At 47.2% G+C, this 21,520-nt stretch overlaps 1 protein-coding gene across 1 annotated transcript in view; it reads left to right on the forward strand.

Annotated features, from left to right (window-relative positions):
• Positions 1 to 21,520, forward strand: part of LOC144819744 (17-beta-hydroxysteroid dehydrogenase 13-like) — a 236,628-nt gene that overhangs the window by 26,050 nt on the left and 189,058 nt on the right. The gene's annotated exons all lie outside the window — the stretch shown is intronic.

Here is a 21,520-nt window from a genome sequence, read left to right on the forward strand (position 1 = left end):
TGAGAATCATGCGCAAGAATTAGGAGATACGTGGGCTAATATTGTTGCTGCAGATGGTCAGCAGGTAGGAGGTGCCAAACCTGAACCTTTAGTTGCAGAATTACCTGGTAGGATTATTAATTTAATGAAAACTATTATGCCTCCTTTACGAGTGAATTGGGATAAGTTAGCAGCATGCAAACAAAAGAAAGACGAAAGTGTGTCTGATTTCTTCACTATACAAAAGGGGGTCAGACTGATTTGCATATAGCCATGTCTGAACTGGGGTGGCAGAGTGGGCTAAAGAACGGTGATGGATCAAACCCAGATCCTTTGACTGGGTGTGTTTGATTGGTTCAGATGCTCCGTCCATCACCACCCCCTTTTGTACCGCTTTTGGCCGCCATAAGTGTGGCAGGGTATGCTCAGACGTGAGTCCCTTGCTCACTTTGCCACTGGATTCAAGCAAGCCGGGCTGAAGATGGCTAGAATGCCAGAAACCGGTCCTCGGACGCTTGTTTCTGGTCCAGGGAAGGCATGGCTTGGCAGTTCGGGCTGGACTGTTCCCATGAGGCACAGGGTCAGACTGATTTGCATATAGCCATGTCTGAACTGGGGTGGCAGAGTGGGCTAAAGAACGGTGATGGATCAAACCCAGATCCTTTGACTGGGTGTGAGTGTTTGATTGGTTCAGATGCTCCGTCCATCACCACCCCCTTTTGTACCGCTTTTGGCCGCCATAAGTGTGGCAGGGTATGCTTAGACGTGAGTCCCTTGCTCACTTTGCCACTGGATTCAAGCAAGCCGGGCTGAAGACGGCTGGAATGCCAGAAACCGGTCCTCGGACGCTTGTTTCCGGTCCAGGGAAGGCATGGCTTGGCAGTTCGGGCTGGACTGTTCCCATGAGGCACAGGGTCAGACTGATTTGCATATAGCCATGTCTGAACTAGGGTGGCAGAGTGGGCTAAAGAACGGTGATGGATCAAACCCAGATCCTTTGACTGGGTGTGAGTGTTTGATTGGTTCAGATGCTCCGTCCATCACCACCCCCTATTGTACCGCTTTTGGCCACCATAAGTGTGGCAGGGTATGCTCAAATGTGAATCCCTTGCTCACTTTGCCACTGGATTCAAGCAAGCCGGGCTGAAGACGGCTGGAATGCCAGAAACCGGTCCCCGGACGCTTGTTTCCGGTCCAGGAAAGGCATGGCTTGGCAGTTCGGGATGGACTGTTCCCATGAGGCACAGGGTCAGACTGATTTGCATATAGCCATGTCTGAACTGGGGTGGCAGAGTGGGCTAAAGAACGGTGATGGATCAAACCCAGATCCTTTGACTGGGTGTGAGTGTTTGATTGGTTCAGATGCTCCGTCCATCACCACCCCCTTTTGTACTGATTTCTTCACTAGGTTTGAAGAAACGTTTATCGATCATAGTGGTCAGGATATGAGCACTGAAGGTGGTCAAAGGTTGTTTGTGGACAAATTTGTCTTTAATTTACTTTCCGAACTTTCTAATAAGTTAAAGGACTCTGAGAGTTCATGGGCTGTTTACGCCGCGGCCAGGGCGACTGACGCTGGAATCTGGGGACCACGGTTCGATCCCCGGCTCCGGCGGCAGGTTAGCCCAGCACCATGTGACTCTGGGCAATAGATCGCTTAATCTTCCCGACGGCCCCCAGCGCCTAGAGACCCTTACGGGTGATTGTGCGCTTTACAAATGTGGACTTTACTTTACTTTACTTTCGTCGGCCCAGATATTGGCTACTGCACAATATTATGAGAATAGGGATAAAGATGAGAAGGATAAAGTAGAGAAGAAGACTAAGGAATTAAAAACGAAAGTTCTTTTGCAGCAGGCTTTTCCGCCCCGTTCGAATCAGCCTCAGTTTCAGCAACCCCCACAGTTTCAGAGATTGCTACAGAAGCCCGAGTATTTTGCACCTCGATTTTTGCCAGGACCTAATCAGTGTGCTTATTGCAGAGAAGAAGGTCACTTTAAGCATAGTTGTCCGGTTCTGTTACAGCGTGCGAATGGTGTATCTGGTCTGAGAGGTCGTGTTGGTTTCTAACGAGTTCCTAGGGGTAGGGGACGTGGTGCGTTTCCTCGGAATGAGCGTTCCATTCCCCCTCAGAATTCTACAAATTGTTTTGACAGACAAAATGCTCTGACTGTTCAGTCTGCACAGTACTACGTTGAGGATTATTATGTTGAGAGTGAGAGTGCTGGCTACAATGATAGTTAGGACAGCCATGGGCAAAGAGAGGGAGTAGTGTCAGTTCCAGTAGACCAGAGTGGACCTTATGTTGACGTGATTACATTAGGTGTGGCAGAACCTTTTCTTTTGGATATGGTGCGATGAAGAGTTCTATTATGCACTCTAAACTTCCTGGCGCACCTTTGTCTGGCTTGACCAATGTTTCAGTAGGATTTTCTGGCGCCCCAGTTCGTAATCCGGTTTCTAGTCCTTTGGCTCTTTCTATTGGTCCTTGTGAATTGGAAGCTCCTCTTATTTTAACGACTGGTTGTGGTGAGAATCTGTTGGGATTGGACTTGCTGAAAAGATTACATGCGACATTACATTGCTCTCCTTCGGGAGAACATCTTACGATGGGTAAGAAAGTGATTTCCCCGATGTATTTGTCTAAAGATTGTCTTCCACTGGAATTGCGTTCTCTTCCTGATACACTTTGGGCTACAGGTCCCAATGATGTTGGTCTCTTGCAGATTCCACCCTACGTTGTTACTCTCAAGTCGAATGCTAGGTTACCTCGTATTCCACAATATAAAATCTCGAGTGATGGCGAGAGAGCTCTTTTGGCGATTATCAATGATTTGGTTGAGAAGGGTGTAGTTGAAGAAACGAGAGGTAATGTGTGTAACAGTCCTGTTTTGCCTGTCCTTAAGCGTACTGATGCTTCTCAGCCACCTGTGTATCGGTTTGTGATCGATCTTCGAGAAGTGAATAAGATTGTGGTGCCACAGTTTCCTGTTGTCCCGGATATCACTGCTTTGTTGACTCTGATCCCTGCTTCAGCTGCCTGGTTTTCGGTTATCGACTTAAAGAACGCTTTCTTTAGCATTCCAATTGCTGAGGAAAGTAGAGATATTTTTGGCTTCTCTTTTGGAGGCCGCAGCTTCCGGTTTAAGAGAGCTCCTCAAGGTTATTGTGAAAGTCCCTCCATCTATAGTCAGACGTTGAAAACTCAGCTTGATAGTTTTGTGTTGCCTTCTGATGCTACTCTTATCCAGTATGTAGATGATCTACTGGTCGCTGCTGATGATGAAGAGATTTGTAAAGAAGCTACTCTTTCTTTGTTACGACATTTGTCTGACCTTCATCATAAAGTGTCACCTTCAAAGTTACAGTATTGCCGACAAGAAGTAACCTACTTAGGTCATCTCTTGTCGAAGGAGGGAAGACGATTGACCCCAGAACGAATTCAAGCGATTGCCCAAATGACTGTGCCATCCACGCAGAGAGAAGTGCATGCCTTTTTAGGTATCACCTCGTATTGTAGGCAATGGATCCCCAATTTTTCCTTGCTAGCAAACCCTCAGTTGGCACTGACTCTTAAAGATACTCCGCATCCTCTCCCTTGGTCTGACGAATGTCAGAAAAGTTTTTCTGAATTACGTGATGCATTGTGTTCTGCTCCGGTGTTGGGTACCCCGGACTACAGTAAACCTTTTACACTGTACGTACACGAGAGAGAAGGTTGTGCGTTGTCAGTGTTGACACAACAATTTCGAGACAAGCTACGCCCATGTGCGTATTTTTCAGCGACGTTAGACCCAGTAGCTAGAGCGTTGCCGAGTTGCCTGAGAGCTACAGCGGCAGCGGCTGTTTCTATCCGACAGTCTGCTAGTTTGGTATTGGATAACACGTTGATTGTGATGATCCCACATGCAGTGGATACTTAATTGAATAGGACTAAGACACAGCACCTTACTAGTGCACGTTTGTCAGGTTACGAGTTGACGCTTTTGGCTAGTCATGTGCACATCAAAAGATGCAATGTGTTGAATCCAGCTACGGTTTTGCCGATTTCTGCAGAGACAGATGTTCAGGAACAGCATGATTGTTTTTTTCGACAGAGGAAGAAGCGAAGGCTAGAGTTGATTTAAAAGACACTCTTTCGAATGTTGATGGTACTCTATGGGTAGATGGTTCATGTTTTAAGCTTTCGAATGGAGAGACGACTGCAGCATATGCTGTCACAACTTTACATACAGTTGTTGAAACAGCACGTATTGCACAGAATTCAGCGCAAGCAGCAGAGTTAATAGCATTGACTCGAGCGTGTGTATTGTCAGAAGGAAAGCGAGTGAATGTTTATACTGATAGCCAGTATGCGTTTGGTGTTGCCCATAGTTTTGGACGTTTGTGGAGAGAGAGAGGATTTCTTACTTCCCATGGTACGAAAATTCAGCATGGACAATTGGTGAATGAACTTCTTGAATCGTTAACTCTGCCAAAGCAGATTGCAATTGTGAAGTGTAGTGTGCATAGAAAGGTTTTGGATGATGTGGGTCGAGGGAATGCGTTTGCGGATGAAGTTGCGAAGGAAACAGCGAAGGATGTGACAAGTCGAATGTATGTTGCAGGTCCTGCAAGATGGGTTGTGGAAAGAGGAATGTGTGAAGACACAGTAGAAAGTGTGAAGTTGATTCAGGCTGAAGCTACTGAGAAAGAAGTGAGTACGTGGAGAGAAAGTACGGGTATGTTGGATTCGACAGGTTGTTGGGTTGAGTTGTCGGAGCACCAGCGATGGTTGTTGCCTGATGCGTATGTGCTCCCAGTGGTTACTATGGCTCATGGAATGGCTCACATAAGCTCGAAAGGGATATGTAAGTTGTTGGCTCCAGTATGGCAGAATGCTGGAATTCCTAAATGTGCTGAGAATTTGGTGAAGCATTGTATGATTTGCTTGATGCATAATCCTGGCAAGGGAACCCCAACTCCAGCTGGTCATTTTGCTCCCCCAACGTATCCCTTTGAAGTGATACAGCTAGATTATATTCACATGGAGAGATGCAATAATTTGAAGTATGTCATTGTGGTTGTTTGCTCCTTTTCCAGATGGATAGAGGCTTACCCCCAAAAGGATAATACTGCCTTGTCTACAGCCAAGGCTTTGCTCAAGGAGTATTTCCCCAGATATGGTTTGCCGAGAATTGTATGGAGCGACAATGGGAGAGAATTTGTGGGCCATATTATGAAGAAAGTCTGTGCGGGTTTGGGTATCAATCAGAAATTCCATGCTGCGAATCACCCCCAGTCAGCTGGACTTGTCGAGTGCTACAATGGCACTTTGAAGCTGAAGTTAGCTAAGATACAAGCAAGCTCTGGTCTTACATGGCCAGATACCTTGCCATTGGCTCTTTTGTCAACGAGGACGACAGTACATTCTCGTGTAGGACTTAGCCCATATGAAATTGTGTTTGGTCGTCCGGCCAATGTTTGGGGTGTCCCACGGCCCAAGAAGTACAGCGACATCGAGTACCCTATGTTGGTGGATTACTTACATGACTTGACTGCTAAATTACGTGTTCTCCACCAACAGGTCTATGACAGTTTGCCAACAGCGACTGCGGATCCAGGCCACACAATTCAACCTGGAGGATATGTGCTAACGAAGAATTTCCAACGAACTAAGAACTTGGAGCCAAGGTGGACTGGACCGCATTTAGTCTTGCTAGTGACTCGGACTGCAGTTAGGGTAGCTGGTAAAAAGAATTGGGTGCATGCCACCCATTGTAAAAAAGTTCAGTTGCCCTTACCGTATGATAAGTGGGTAGGGGGAGGTGTAGCTGATTCTGAATGTGAAAAAATTCCTAGATTTGTACCTTTTAGTGACGCACATTTGGAATGGACTCAGTCAGAATGTGCGGACGACGATATCCTGCAAGCTTCTGTGCCTCCACATATAAGACTTGATACAACGGATCCGGAAACACTTTTTCAAGATCAAACTGTACTTGGCAAAGAGCGTTACAATCTAATTCCGAGATATGGGACAAATAAATGGACAAATAAAATTAGAATTTTTGTTGTGAGTTACACCTTTTTAGATCAAGAGACTATTTTTCTTCTTTTTCGAGTCACCATCCGGACTCAGCTGCAGGGTCGCGGTACAGCCTTAAGGGGTGAGCCGCGAATTGACGAAAGGTCTGTGCTTCATGGTCGTTAGTACGATCTTGACGCACACTTAAGTGAAGAAGGTAATAGCCGTGAGCAGCACGTTAGAGGATGGAGTCTTTTGGATCTGATAAGAGTGTTGAGAAAATTGATGCTAAAAAGAAAATGTGTACATTAGTTCGTAGCAAATGTTTTTTGATATTGTGTTTCTTGATGCTTTTGAATATTATAGTGGCTTGTGTGGGTTGGATTGTCTATGTTACACAACAGACGTATGCATCCACATCCCAACCTACTCTTTCTTTTTCTACTGTTTCTCCACATGAGTTTCATACGTTGCCTGAACATGAACAGACACGAATATCAGAATTTGTTAACAATTCGTTTATACAGTTGTTACATCAGCATCAGCTAGTAGTAAATACAACAAATTGCTGGGTATGTGGTCTTATGCCGCATACGACAGATAAGGGAATGCCATATTTGGTTTTGCCTTTTTCGCCTAATGGGTCCAAGCAATGTTTATTTATGCGAATGAAGCCTCTCCTGAACGTACCGTCAAAGATAATGCGAGTAATAATGCCTTAATACAGGGAATAGTAGATATGATCAGAGATATCGATGCGTTTAATGCTATCCCTAAGGATGAGGTACAAGCATATATTGGTTGGAACAAGACTGAATATAGCATTAGCCTGACAGAGAAGGAGAGACGAAAAAGGTCTCCCCCTATTTGGATTGTACCCCACCGAGGTCATTTTTGTCTGCAAGGTAATGGTCAGAATCCGAGAGCTCAGCTTGGTGAGAGTGTGTGTGTTCACACCTATGTTTATACGTCCCAGAAATCTCCACCATTCGTGCCAGCTATAGGCACGTATTTTGTTTGTCACGACAGAGCATATACATGGTTGTCATCTGACTTTTCAGGTATATGTTATGTGGCATTTTGCTTCCCCTCCTCCTCTGCAAAAATAAAAGCCTTCCTGCCCCCCTGGGGGCAGATGGGGCAGTAGCCCCCAATCTCCCCCCCTGGTGGGGCAAAAGGCCACAAGATCCCAGGGATTTGTTTGGGCAAATTTGAATTAGGGTGGGGGCATTGGCTTGCCCATTTTGCGCAGCCCCCACCCTAATTAAAATTTGCCTAAAAAAATCCCTAGCATCTAGTGAACTTTCTGACCCCCCTGGGGGGTAGATGGGGGCATTGGCCCCCAATCTGCCCCGCTGGGGGGGCAAAAAGCCCACTAGATGCGGGGGATTTTTTGGGGGCAAATTTGAATTTGGGTGGGGGCTCCCAAAACGGGCATGCCCATGCCCCCACCCCACCCCCACAAAAATAACAGCCTTCCTGCCCCCCCTAGAGAGGAGAGGGGGCAGTAGCCCCCAATCTGCACCCCGGGGGGCAAAAAGGCCACTAGACGGCAGGGATTATTTTGGGCAAATTTTAATTAGGGTGGGGGCATTGGCATGCCCGTTTTGGGCGGCCCCCACCCTAATTAAAATTTGCCTAAAAAACTCCCTGACATCTAGTGGACTTTCTGCCCCCCTGGGGGGCAGATGGGGGCATTAGTCCCCAATCTGCCCCACCAGGGGGCAAAAAGCCCAGTAGATGCCAGGGATTTTTTGGGGGCAAAATTGAATTAGGGTGGGGGCTCCCAAAACAGGCATGCCCATGCCCCCACCCCACTCCTGCAAAAATAACAGCCTTCCTGCCCCCCCTGGAGTGCAGATGGGGCAGTAGCCCCCAGTCTGCCCCCCGTGGAGGCAGAAAGGGCACTAGAGGCCAGGGATTTTTTTGAGTAAATTTTAATTAGGGTGGGGGCATTGGCATGCCCGTTTTGGGCAGCCCCCACCCTAATTAAAATTTGCCTAAAAAACTCCCTGGCGTCTAGTGGACTTACTGCCCTCCATGGGGGGCAGATGGGAGCATTAGCCTGCAATCTGCCCCGGTGGGGGAGGGGGGGGGGGGCAAAAAGCCCACTAGGTGCCAGGGATTTTTTTTAGGGCAAATTTGAATTAGGGTGGGGCTCCCAAACCTGACATGCCCATGCCCCCACCCCCTCCCCTGCAAAAATAAAAGCCTTCCTGCCCCCCCTGGGCAGCAGATGGGGCAATAGCCCCCAATCTGCCCCACCGGGGGGGGGGCAAAAAGCTTACTAGACGCCAGTGGTTTTTTTGGGGCAAATTTGAATTAGGGTGGGGACTTCCAAAACGGGCATGCCCCATCCCGCGCAAAAATAATAGCCTTCCTGCCTCCCCGCGAGGATGCTCCTTTCGGAGCGATAGTTGCGCTTTATAAATGTCACATACAAAATACAAAATCTGCCCACCGGGGGGGCAAAAAGCCCACTAGACACCAGGGATTTTTTGGGCAAATTTTAATTAGGGTGGGGGCATTGGCATGCCAGTTTTGGGCAGCCCCCACCCTAATTAAAATTTGCCCCAAAAAATCCTTGGCGTCTAGTAGGCTTTCTGCCCGCCTGGGGGGGCAGATGCCGGCATTAGCCCCCAATCTGCCCCCCCCCCAGGGGGGCTAAAAGCCCACTAGACTCAAGGGATTTTTTGAGGAAATTTTAGTTAGGGTGGGGGTAATGGCATGCCCATTTTGGGCAGCCCCCATCCTAATTAAAATTTGCCAAAAAAACTCCCTGGCGTCTAGTAGACTTTCTGCCCCCCTGGGGGGCAGATGGGGCATTACCCCCCAAGCTGCCCCACCGGGGGGGGCATAAAGCCCACTAGACGCCAGGGATTTATTTGGGGCAAATTTGAATTAGGGTGGGGGCTCCCAAAATGGGCATGCCCATGCCCCCACCCCCTACTCCGCAAAAATAAAAGCCTTCCTGCCCCATTGGGGGGCCGATGGGGCAGTAGCCCCCAATCTGTCCCCCCTGGTGGGGCAAAAAGGCCACAATATCCCAGGGATTTTTTTGGGCAAATTTTTATTAGGGTAGGGGCTGCCCAAAACAGGCATGCCAACGCCCCCACCCCCACCTGTCTTTATGCCCCCCTGGGGGGAAGATGGGGGCAGTTGCGGGAGACCTGGAGGAACGCTGGGTGGTAGGAAATTTGTGTGAGCCCGGTGATGCAACACTTTCTCACACAAACATGTGTGAAAAAAAAAAAAAATTCAGCTAAAATCAAGATTTGCAAGGGATTCTGGGTAGGGAAACGCTGAGGGATCCACGCAAGCCATACCTCCCTGAAAGCCCCCGGGTGTCTAGTTTTTGGAAATGTGTGGGTTACGTAGGTTTCCTTATATGGTCGCCGAGCACGGGGTCAAAAACTCAGGTGACCCCCCTTGCAAAAACAGATGGTTTGGAGATAGGCAAATATGATGTCGCCTCACTACGATTTGGGCCCTTGGCTGTCGCCGGTACTTGGCGTCCCATACAAGTGAGGCACCATTTTTATCGGGAGACCTGGGGAAACGCTGGGTGGTAGGAAAGTTGTGTAAGCCCGGTGATGCCACACTCCCCCACACAAAAATGTGGGAGAAAATTTATTTTTACTTTGCAAAGGATTCTGTGTAAGGAAACGCTGGGGGATCCACGCAAGCCATACCTCCCTGGAAGCCCCCGGGTGTCTAGTTTCCTGAAATGTGTGAGTTTGGTAGATTTCTCTAGGTGCCGGCAGAACTAGGGTTCAAAAACGACAGCTCGACACTCTAGGCACTCTAGGCACACTAGGAGGGAAGATGGGGGCAGTTGCTCCCAATCTGCCCCCGGGGGCAAAAAGCCCACTAGACGCCAATAATTACACTGTCTTTGTTATGTGTGGGGGTGGGGGCTGCCCAGAATGGGCATACCAATTCCCCCACCCTCCAAACAAATAGCCACAGTGTTTCTGACCTCTTTGGGGGCATATCAGGGCAACCCCACCCCGATATCCCCCCTGGCGGCAGAAAGCAGACGAGGGACTGATTTTTTTTTTAGCAATATGCCTACCTGTCGATTTTGGGCTCTAGCGCAGCCAGCACATAGGGAAACCTAGCAAACCTGTAAATTTTTCCAAACGAGACACCCAGGGGAATCCAGGATGGGGTAAGTTGACTGGCTCTCACGAGGTTCTGTACCCAGAATCCCTAGCAAACCTAAACATTTGTCCAAAACCCCCAAATTTTCCTCACATTTCTGTGGTGGAAAGTTCTGGAATCTGCGTGGATCCTCAAAATTCCACTCACCCCACGTTCCCCGAAGCCTTCCGATAAAAACGGTGCCTTACTCATGTGGGAGGCCCAAGTACCCACAACAGGCAAGGGCCCAAAACGTATTGAGGCAACATCAAAATTGCCTATCACCATACAACCTGGTTTTGCAAGGGGGGTCACCTGGGTTTTTGGCCCTGTGCTCGGCCGCCATTTAGGGAAACCTACCAAACCCACACATTACTGAAAACTAGACAGCCGGGGGCTTCCAAGGAAGTTTCCTTACCCAGAATCCCTTGCAAACCTCCATTTTAGCTGAAAAAATTATTTTTTTCACACATTTTTGTGTGGGAAAGTGTAGCATCACCGGGCTCACACAAATTTCCTACCACCCAGCGTTCCCCCAGTTCTCCAGATAAAAATGGTGCCTTACTTGTGTGGGAGGCCCAAGTACCCGCGACAGGCAAGGGCCCAAAACGTGGTGAGTGGAGTGGACATCAAAATTATCGGGAGAGTTGGGGAACGCTGGAAGGTAGAAAATTTGTGTAAGCCCGGTGATGCCACACTTTCCCACACAAAAATGTGTGAGAAAGGTGTTTTTTTTCAGCAAAAATTGAGCTTTGCAAGTGATTCTGGGTAAGGAAACGCTGGAGGTCCATGCAAGCCATACCTCCCTGGAAGCCCCCGGGTGTCTAGTTTCCAGAAATGTGTGTGTTTGGTAGATTTCTCTAGTAGCCGGCAGAACTAGGGCTCAAAAACAACAGCTAGGCACTTTGCTAAAAAAGGGTGATTTTTCACTGCGAAATTGAGGTGTGACCACGTTGCGTTTTGCGCCATTTCCTGTCGCAGGCACTAGGCTGGCCCACACAAGTGAGGTACCATTTTTCTGGTAAGACTTTGGTGAACGCGGGGTGGGTGGAAATATGTAGATCCACGCAGATTCTATAACTTTCCACCACAGAAATATGGAGAAAATGTGTTTTTTGATCAATTTTTTAGGTTTGCAAGGGATTATGGGTTACAGAACCTGGCGAGAGGCACTCAAGTCACCCCATCCTGGATTTCCCTGGGTGTCTACTTTTCAAAAATGTATAGATTTGCTAGGTTTCCCTAGGTGCTGGCAGAGCTAGGGTTAAAAAACAACAGCTAGGCACTTTGCCAAAAAAGAGTCATTTTTCACTGCAAAGTTGATGTGTAACCACGTTTGCGTTTTGCGCCATTACCTGTCGCAGGCACTAGGCCGACCCACACAAGTGAGGTACCATACTTTGGGGAACGTGGGGTGGGTGGAAATATGTAGATCCACACAGATTCTATAACTTTCCACCACAGAAATATGGAGAAAATATGTTTTTTGGTCAATATTTTAGGTTTGCAAGGGATTCTGGATAACAGAACCTGGTGGGAGGCAGTCAAGTCACCCCATACTGGATCCCCCTGGGTGTCTAGTTTTCAAGAATGTATAGGTTTGCTAGGTTTCCCTAGGTGCCGGCAGACCTAGGGTTCAAAAGCGACAGCTAGGCACTTTGCCAAAAAAGGGTAATTTTTCACTGCGAAATTGAGGTGTGACCATGTTGCGATTTGCGCCATTTCCTGTCGCAGGCAATAGGCCGACCCACACAAGTGAGGTACCATTTTTCACGTAAGCCTTTGGGGGACACGGGGTGCATGGAAATTTGTAGATCCACGCAGATTCCAGATCCTTCCACCACAGAAACGCAGAGAAAATGTGTTTTTTTGTCAATTCTTTAGGTTTGCAAGGGATTCTGGGTAACAGAACCTGGTGGGAGGCAGTCAAGTCACCCCATCCTGGATTTCCCTTGATGTGTACTTTTTCAAAAAATGTATAGGTTTTCTAGGTTTCCCTAGGTGCCAATAGAGCTATGGTTTAAAAACAACAGCTAGGCACTTTGCCAAAAAAGGGTCATTTTTCATTACGAAATTGAGGTATGACCATGTTGAGTTTTGCGCCATTTCCTGTTGCAGGCACTAGGCCGAACCACACAAGTGAGGTACCATTTTTCTCGTAAGACTTTGGGGAACGTGAGGTGGTGTAAATATGTCGATCCACGCAGGTTCCAGAACTTTCCACCGCAGAAATGTGGAGAAAATGTGGGTTTTTTGTCAATTTTGTAGGTTTGCTAGGAATTCTGCGTAACAGAACCTGGTGGGAGGCGGTCAAGTCACCCCATTCTAGAGTCCCCTGGGTGTCTACTTTTCAAAAATGTATAGGTTTCCTAGGTTTCCCTAGGTGCCGGCAGAGCTAGGGTTCAAAAACGACAGCTAGGCACTTTGCCAAAAGAGGGTCATTTTTGACTGCGAAATTGAGGTGTGAACACGTTGCGTTTTGCGCCATTTCCTGTCGCAGGCACTAGGCTGACCCACACAACTCAGGTACTCATTTTCTGGTAAGACTTTGGGAAACGCGGGTGGGTGGAAATTTGTAGCTCCACACAGATTCCATAACTTTCCACCACAGAAATGTGGGAAAAATTAGTTTTTTTGTCAATTTTTTAGGTTTGCAAGGGATCCTGGGTAGCAGAACATGGTGGGAGGCAGTCAAGTCACCCCTTCCTGGATTTCCCTGGGTGTCTACGTTTCAGAAACGTATAGGTTTCCTAGGTTTCCATAGGTGCCGGCAGAGCTAGGGTTCAAAAACTACAGCTAGGCACTTTGCAAAAAAAGGATATTTTTTCACTGTGAAATTGAGGTGTGACCACGTTGCGTTTTGCGCCATTTCCTGTCGCAGGCACTAGGCTAACTCACACAAGTGAGGTACAGTTTTTCTTGTAACACTTTGGGGAACGAGGGGTGGGTAGAAATGTGTGGATCCACGCAGATTCCAGGCCTTTCCACCACAGAAATGTGGAGAAAATGTCTTTTTTTTTTACAGTTTTTTAGGTTTGCAAGGAATTCTGGGTAACAGAACCTGGTGGAAGGCAGTCAATTCACCCCCTCCTGGGTTCCCCTGGGTGTCTAGTTTTCAAAAATATATAGGTTTTCCTTGGTGCCGGCAGCGCTATGGTTAAAAAACGACAGCTACACACTTTGCAAAAAAAGGGTACATTTCATTGTGAAAATGTGGTGTGTTCACGTTGGGTTTTGAGCCCTTTCCGGTCGTGGACACTATGCCTACCCACACAAGTGAGGTACCATCTTTATCGGGAGACTTAGGGTAATTCAGATTTGTAAAGCAACTGTTATTACCTATTGATTTTTGATGCATTTCTGCCTTCCAAATGAAAGACATTGTGTAAAAAAGAAGTCATTTTGAAAATTGACCAATAATTCTCATGCTAGTATTATTCTCAATTTTGAAAATGTGCAAATATGTACTGTTTCTAAACTCTACAATTTTTTCCCATTTCAGAAATTCATAGGTGTCTTTCATACCTATTTTTCCATGTATACATTTTCACACAATAATTGCTATATACCCGGTACATAATAAAAAGCCATTGCAAATTGCTAATCAGTTTTTGACTCTGGGTTTGTCTGCTTCTTGGTGTACCTACAACTCCTATATATCCCCACAACCAGGAAGGTCCAGCGGATGTAACGGTATATTGTTTTCAAAGAGTTGTCATAATTACAAGAAGTTATAGGTGAAAACGTTGACACAAAAGGCTGTTTTTTTCAACTATTTTTCAATTTTTCCAATATTTAACTGTTTTTTTCCATAAAGAAACCTTGATGGATCTACACAAATGACCCCTTACTGAATTCAGAATTGTGTCTACTTTTCTAAAATGTATAGCTTTCCAGGATCCATTATTGCTTTCACACTAATTTTTACCATTAACTGGAAGGAGGTTGAAAGCACAAAAAATAGCAAAAGTAGGCTATGACCCAGAAAAATGCCAAAACTGTGTAAAAGATTTTGGTTTTCTGACAAAAGTCTGTCATTCCCTAAAAGCTGGGAAAATTGTGATTTCAGCCCCACAAAGCCTTTTTTGATAACATTTGCAGGGAAAAATCCAGACACTTTCATTTGTAGCCCGTTTTACCCATTTTTCCGTAAAAAACAACAATTTGCTGTATTTTGGCTAATTTCTGCGACCCCTCCAAGGGAATCCACAAACCCTGGTTACCTTTAGAATCCCCATGATGTTGGAATAAAAGGACGCAAAATTGGCGTGGATACCTTATGTGGTCAAAAAGTTACAGGGGTCTAAGCGCGCACTACCCCAAATAGCCCAAAAAAAGGCTTAGCAAAGGGGGGAAAGGCCTAGCAGCCGAGGGGTTAACAAAATTATTGATAATGATATAAAATACACCAGTCAACTGGTTCACTTGGTAACTTATGGCACAGTGTTTAGTGCAAAGGCTGTGGGCTTATGAATAATTCAAAGTATGTGTTTAGAATATTTCACTGAAAATAAATGCCAATAAAGTAATATGAGGTAATGTAAAAGGAAAAATATCCAAATGATAAAGAACCCTTTTTTCAAATTTGAAGACTTTATCATATTTTTACACATTTTTGTTAAATAGTTTAAGTACCAAATATTTCGATGACTTGGCTTGTACTTGGCTCTTACAGAGGCAGTAGACCCTGAGATTGGTTCTGGCTTGGCTCCAGTGTTGGACTTGCCAGTCAAGCACTTTGGCACTGCAAGACAATCTGTTTGAGGTAGGCTGGGCCGGTCTTGTGAAGTGCCTTGTGTGCATGGATGAGGAGCTTGAAGTATATCCTCTTGTTGACGGGGAGCCAGTGCAGGTTTCATAGGTGGGCGGTGATGTGGCCGTGTCGTGGTACATCGAGGATCAGTCGTGCCGAGGCGTTTTGGATGCATTGTAGTCGATTGAGGAGCTTGGTCGGGGCTCCCGCGTAGAAGGCGTTTCCGTAGCCGTGTCTGCTGCTGACGAGGGCCTGGGTTACCTTCTTTCTTGTATCTGTCGGGATCCATCTGTAGATCTTGCGGAGCATGTGGACGGTGTTGAAACAGGAGGAGGCGTTGACTTGCTTGGTCATTGAGAGCGTTGAGTCGAGTATGATTCCCAGGTTGCGTGCGTTGTCAGTGGGGGTCAGGGCTGCCCCCAGTGCCGTTGGCCACCAGGAGTCGTCCCAGGCTGAAGGGTTGGAGCCGAGGATGAGGACCTCCGTCTTGTCCGAGTTCAGCTTCAGACGGCTGATCTTCATCCAGTCGGCGACGGCCTTCATTCCTTCATGGAGGTTGGCTTTGGCGATGATGGGGTCCTTGGTGAGGGAGAGGATCAGTTGAGTGTCGTTGGCATAGGAGATTATGTTGAGGTCGTGCTGTCGGGCGACTGTGCGAGCGGGGCCATGTAAATGTTGAACAGTGTTGGGCTGAAGGAGTATCCTTGAGGTACGCCGCAGATGATCTCGGAGGCTTCAGAATGGAACGGGGGAGGTGGACACTCTGGGTCTGCTGGAGACGAAGGAGGTGGTCCATTCCAGAGCCTTGTCTCGGATCCCTGTGTCGTGGAGGCGTGCGCGTAGTGTGTGGTGGCAGACGGTGTCGAAGGCGGCGGAGAGGTCTAGGAGGATGAGTGCTGCAGTCTAGCAGGTCCTGATGTCGTAGGTGGTGGCGATGAGGGTGGTCTCGGTGCTGTGGTTGCTGCGGAAACCTGACTGGGAAGGGTCCAGGATTCTGTTCTCTTTGAGGTATCGGGTTAGCTGTCTGTTAACGATTTTCTCGATGACCTTGGCCGGGAAGGGGAGTAGAGAGATGGGTCGGAAGTTCTTGAGGTCTCTTGGGTCTGCCTTGGGTTTTTTGAGTAGGGCGTTGATCTCGGCGTGTTTCCAGCTCTCTGGGAAGGTGGCGGTCTCAGGGGAGAGATTGATGACGTTGCGTAGGTGGGGTGTAATGGAGCTGCTTGCTTTGTTGAAGACGTGGTGCGGGAATGGGCCTGATGGAGAGCCAGAGTGGATTGTGCTCATGGTCTTGATGGTGTCATCGACGCTCACGCTGGTCCAGGTTAGCAAGGGGACGTGGTCGATGGTGTGCGGAGGGTCTGTTGTGTTGCTGTCTGTTGGGGCAGTCCCGGTGTTGAAGCTGTCCTGGATGTCTGCTATCTTGAAGAAGGTGGCGAGGGAGTCGCACAGGGCTTGCCACGGCGGGATGTCGTTGGTGTTGGAGCTGGGTTTGGAGAGTTCCTTCACGATGTTGAAGAGCTCCTTGCTGTCGTGTGCATTGTTGTCAAGGCGGTCTTTGAAGGAGGTCTTCTTGGCAGCCCTGATAAGGTGGTGGTTGTTGCGGACGGCGTCCTTGTGTGCTGCGTGACTGTCCGGAGTTTGTTCACTGTGCCATTTCTTCTCTAGTTTCTGGCAGGCTTGCTTAGAATCTAGGAGTTCTGGGGTGAACTAGCTGGCCCTCTTGCTGGTGTCTCTGTGGGGGGGTTTCTTCAGCGGGGCGAGGGTGTTGGCGCAGTCCTCGATCCAGCGTCTGAGGTTGTGGGCAGCGACGTCGGTGTTGGAGGGTTCGGTATGTGGGCTGAGAGCGAGGTTTGCATGCAGTTGGTCTTCGGTGATTTTGCTGCAGCGGCGGCGGGGGATCTGTTGGGCATCTGTTGGGATCACTGGCACCCACATCAGTTCCCAGCAGCTCAACTAACATTGGGCGCTCTGTCTTCCATGTGTAGAAATCAGACAGCAGTCCTTAGCCATCTGTGCACCCAGGATTTAGAATAGCATCCCAAAGTCCATCAGGACTGCCCCAATCTTGATCCAATTTAGGAAAGAGTTGAAGACTCGCTTCTTCAAATAACACTATATCACAAAGCATTAACCATCCTCAACATAGCTCCATCTCCTCTTACTCGTTGACTTTATGTTTGTCTTTGACCATGTACAGCAATCTGCTGTTTTTGTACTAGGTTTGCGCTATGGAAGTGCAGCATATATGCAGACGTGCTTGTTCTAACATGGGAGGCATATTGTTGTGTCTGAATGGGGGATTGAAGGGGCTATCTTTGAGCCCCTAGTTGGTGGGGACAGTTATCTCTAATATCACCCGATGGTTCCATCTCTCACCTTTAACTCATGGACAGGTTTCTGCTACATGCCTTAGAGGTGTCACGCAGAGGTGTGTAGAGGGCAGAGTGGAAACAGGGGCCCTTCCTGTAAATCAGTGGAACTTTGATGTTTCCTCAACATTACACTTTATTTTACAAGCAAGACAATATAAACTTCTTTTGACTTCTACTTATACTTGCATACATTTACTTAGTTATGTATGAATATTTAGCATTCTCAGGTGTGTCTGTAAAATGTACTTTTGTTCACAGTGTTATCCATTATCCAGAACAGTCATAGTCATTGTGCAACATTTGACTCCATGAAAGGTGGTCACCCTATTCTGGGTCATTATGGTGTCTGGGCATATCCTCTGGTAAATGGAAACTACGCATTTGCTTAAAGTCTTTGACTGCAAGGAACCAAATTTAAGCTACATGCTTGTGTGAATATAATTTTTGCGCGATTGCAGGTGGCGGCCCTTGTTCTTGAGGACCTACAGCAAAAGAGAACAGGCAGTAAAGAGAGAAAAAGTATTTGCAATGCAATAGGACTCGCATTTAGGCGAGACCTATTGCATTGCAAACGGTAGTCATCACGGACAACGGGAGGGAGGGGGAGAGAAGGCATGGACAATGGGAGTGTGGGTGGGGGTGGGGGAGCAGGGGGCTTGAAGGCACGGACAACAGGAGTGCGGGCGGGAGGAAGGGGTGAGAAGGCATGGACAAAGGGAAGGAGGGGAAGTGGAGAAGGCAGTAGGAGAACCTTATTATAGAAAATAGTACTCACAGTCTAAATAAAACGTACAATGTAACACTCGAAGTAAAGGGAGGATACAAATGATGACATGGCCATAATAAGGAGGGACTAACAAGCCTATAAACGATTCCGAAGGCAGCATTTACGAAGGACAAAGATACAAGCCAATGAAAAATATGGGCGGGGGAGTGGGCGGGGCTTCCCTCACATACTGAACTACAGTAGATCTTCACCAGAGTAGAGCTTGTGCGCTGACTCTAGGCTCGACCTAAAAAAGGCAAAAAGAGCAAGATAGGAACACAGAAACAAAAGGGGAAAGCAGGGATGGAAAAAACCATCAAGAAACAAAGATGCACACAGTGGAATCAAGACTTGACAGCCTTGGTAGTGAACAACACCAGCAACACCAGTGGCAGACTCATTAGAAAAAATGTGGGTCTCTATACTTCTTTTTTAATTAAGTGCAGGTGTTTTGTGTTTGAAGAAGAAGTGACTCAGCTTGAGGCCTGGAGTACTGCTTTCTCAGAGTGACAGCTTACCATTAATTGTATGCTGAACAGAAAGACACGTAACAAACTTGGAGCTACAACCGCTGCCCAAACCTTGTTTATAGTATTCTTCTACAAACCCGCTTTCTATAAACAGCCCTTTCAATCTTGTTCTTAGCTTATCACATTTGCTGTGCATTCAAAGACAGAGGTCAAATGTCAAGCTCTCTCTTCCAATGGAGCTTTATGTTTACTTTTCTTTCTCTAACTTCAAAGCTAGAGAATTTATGTGACAATCCTGCTGGGTATCCAAGAGGAGAGGGTGTAGGATGGCTTTTTGTTTCTAGCACACAACAACGACAAAAAAATGAACTGTGCTTATGTTTCTGAATATGTCAGAATTAGTACAAATAAAGCACTTTTTTGTTAATCTTAAGCATGACGTCAAATATTTGAGTATGATCAAAACACCTCAATACACTAGGTGTTGACATCTGCACATATTGGCGCTCATTAGGATGTTGGTCAGAAAGCCTCCGACCACAGGTCAGAGGCTTTCCAACCAACATCATTGGTTTAAAGGTCAACTGTCTAATTACAATGTAGGCAGTCGGTCGGAGTTTAAACTGGGAAGTCGGACCGACTGGCTTCTGATGGGCTCAAGTAGCCCGTCGATCAGTCAGAGACCGCCAATAATCCCTTACAGACGGCGTTTCCGCTGTCGGGGTTATGGTGTTGGTTACCAAGAGGCTTTTCATGTCGAACTATCCGACATGAAAAGCCTGTCAGAAAGTGACTTTGGGGGCCCGTAGCAGGGCCCCCATGATCCGAGGCCTCTGGTTGGGGGTCTCGGTTGGGGGCACCGTGAGGTCCCTGCCACTCGGTACAGCAACTTAAAGGAACTCCCATTCTCTATGGGAGCTTGTGCTGCAGCCGGTATTCGACCTCTGCACAAGCTCCCATAGGGAAATAAGACCATGTGTGGTCACATTGCAATAGGGTGGCTGGAACCGCTGACCTATGGTCGGTCGGTTCCCACACCAAAATGGTGTTGGGCAGACTCAAGTCCGTCCGACATCGTAATTAGGGCCACTATCGTTTGTGTGCAGTAAGACCGTATTTCAGTGCAAATGTAATAGTTATTTCAATTAAAAATGTGTTGCCTGTAATGGCAGTGCGCTACCCCACTATGCATACTCCACACTATGCCACTTCACTCCGCGCCCTTTCACTATATGCCACACTACCTAATACACTCTACAACAAGTCACCCCACCCCACCCCACGCCACTCAACTCCACGCCACTCCAATCTATGCCACTCACTCCACAACACCCCCATTCCACTCTACCCACTCCAATGTACCCCCTCCATTATACCCCACTTCAATCTACCCCAGTCTAACACAAGCTACCCCATGCCATTCCAATCTACCCTATCCACTCCGCTACCATTACTCCACTCCAATCTACCCAGCTCCACACCAATCTACTCCACTCCACTACCACCATTCCACTCCAATCTACCCAACTCCACACCAATCTACTCCACTCCACTCCAATCTACCCTACTCCACTCAAACTAACCCAATCAACCCCATACCACACCATGCTACCTCATCCCAATCGTCCGCACGTCACTCAAATCTACCCCACTGCACTCCAATCTACCCCAATACACTCCATTCCACTCCACTCCAATCCACCCCAGTCCGATTTACCACAATCCATTCCAATTTACCCCACCCCACTGCAAACTCCACTGCAATCTATCCAACTCATGTCCACTCTAATCTCCCTCACTTCACTCCAATCTACCCAATTTCACCTCAGTCAATCCAACTCCAATCTGCTACAGTATACCATCCCCAATCCAGGCATGCAACACCAATAGGGCTAAAGGGGCTGCAGACCCCCACCCTCCTGTCCGGCACGCCTGAGTTTTTCACAGGACCATTTGCATATTTACATCCCTTGTAAACTGGTTACCAAGGCTTAGTCTTTCTGGTTCCAGTACCCCCTGGGCCCCCACTCTGCCTACTCCTTACATTTGTTTTTTATATTTACTGCACTAATGTGAGAATGCATTTCATGTAGAGAAATATTAAGTAGGCTTGCCAAAAGAAAAATGCCAGACATGTTTGTTTAAAGAGCCTGCAAAGATCTTGTCTTGACACTAAATAGGGTTATAAATAAAAAAAAGTAGGTATTCATTTGTAATGTGACTTTTCTCTCTTTGTTTACCAGTCAAAGATCATTCAGACAGCCCTAGAACACAATTAAAAGTGCTTTCTAGTTATATTTGCTTTTCAAAGTATACACAGATGAGTGCTGAAAATAAGGCTTTAGATGACTGCTTGTTTTTTTACAGTCTGGGACATTAAAATAATGAGGTGGCAAACCTAATCCGAAGACTAGAAGATTGCTGCAGGATCACCACATTATTTCCTCCACCCTCGATCCCTGATTAATGCCATAATAGCAATAATTTTACTTATATCTGAAATCCTATGCCGCCATCAATATCATGCTGAGTTACTCCAAGTGTCTGGGAAAGCACCTTGCATTCAGACAACTCACTCCTCATTCTCACCCTGCACCCACAGCAATCACAATGCACTCACACTGATCACCATGCACTCACACCATTAACCCCTTCACCCTGCACTCACAGTGATTACTCTGCACTTACAATGCGCTTGTGCTGTTCACCCTGTACCTCACCCTGCAATCACACAAGCACACTACTCACCCTACTCACCCTACACTCATTTCACTCACCTGTCCTCCTCATTGCTCAATCTGCAATCTCACTCAAACAAGCCCACCACTAACCATGCATTCATTCGTCCCATTCTGTACTGACATCTGCACCCTAATTCATATGGTCACCTCACTCACCATGCAGTTACTCCTCTTACCTTACTCTTACACTATCACATCGCTCACATGGGCACTTCTGCCACCCACACAGCGCAGAGGGTTAATGTGCCTGCTACAATGAATGTGTATACTTTGCAGATCAAAGAACTGA

The sequence above is a fragment of the Lissotriton helveticus genome, chromosome 2_1 (genome assembly GCF_964261635.1).
Source record: "Lissotriton helveticus chromosome 2_1, aLisHel1.1, whole genome shotgun sequence".
Classification (NCBI taxonomy): domain Eukaryota; kingdom Metazoa; phylum Chordata; class Amphibia; order Caudata; family Salamandridae; genus Lissotriton; species Lissotriton helveticus.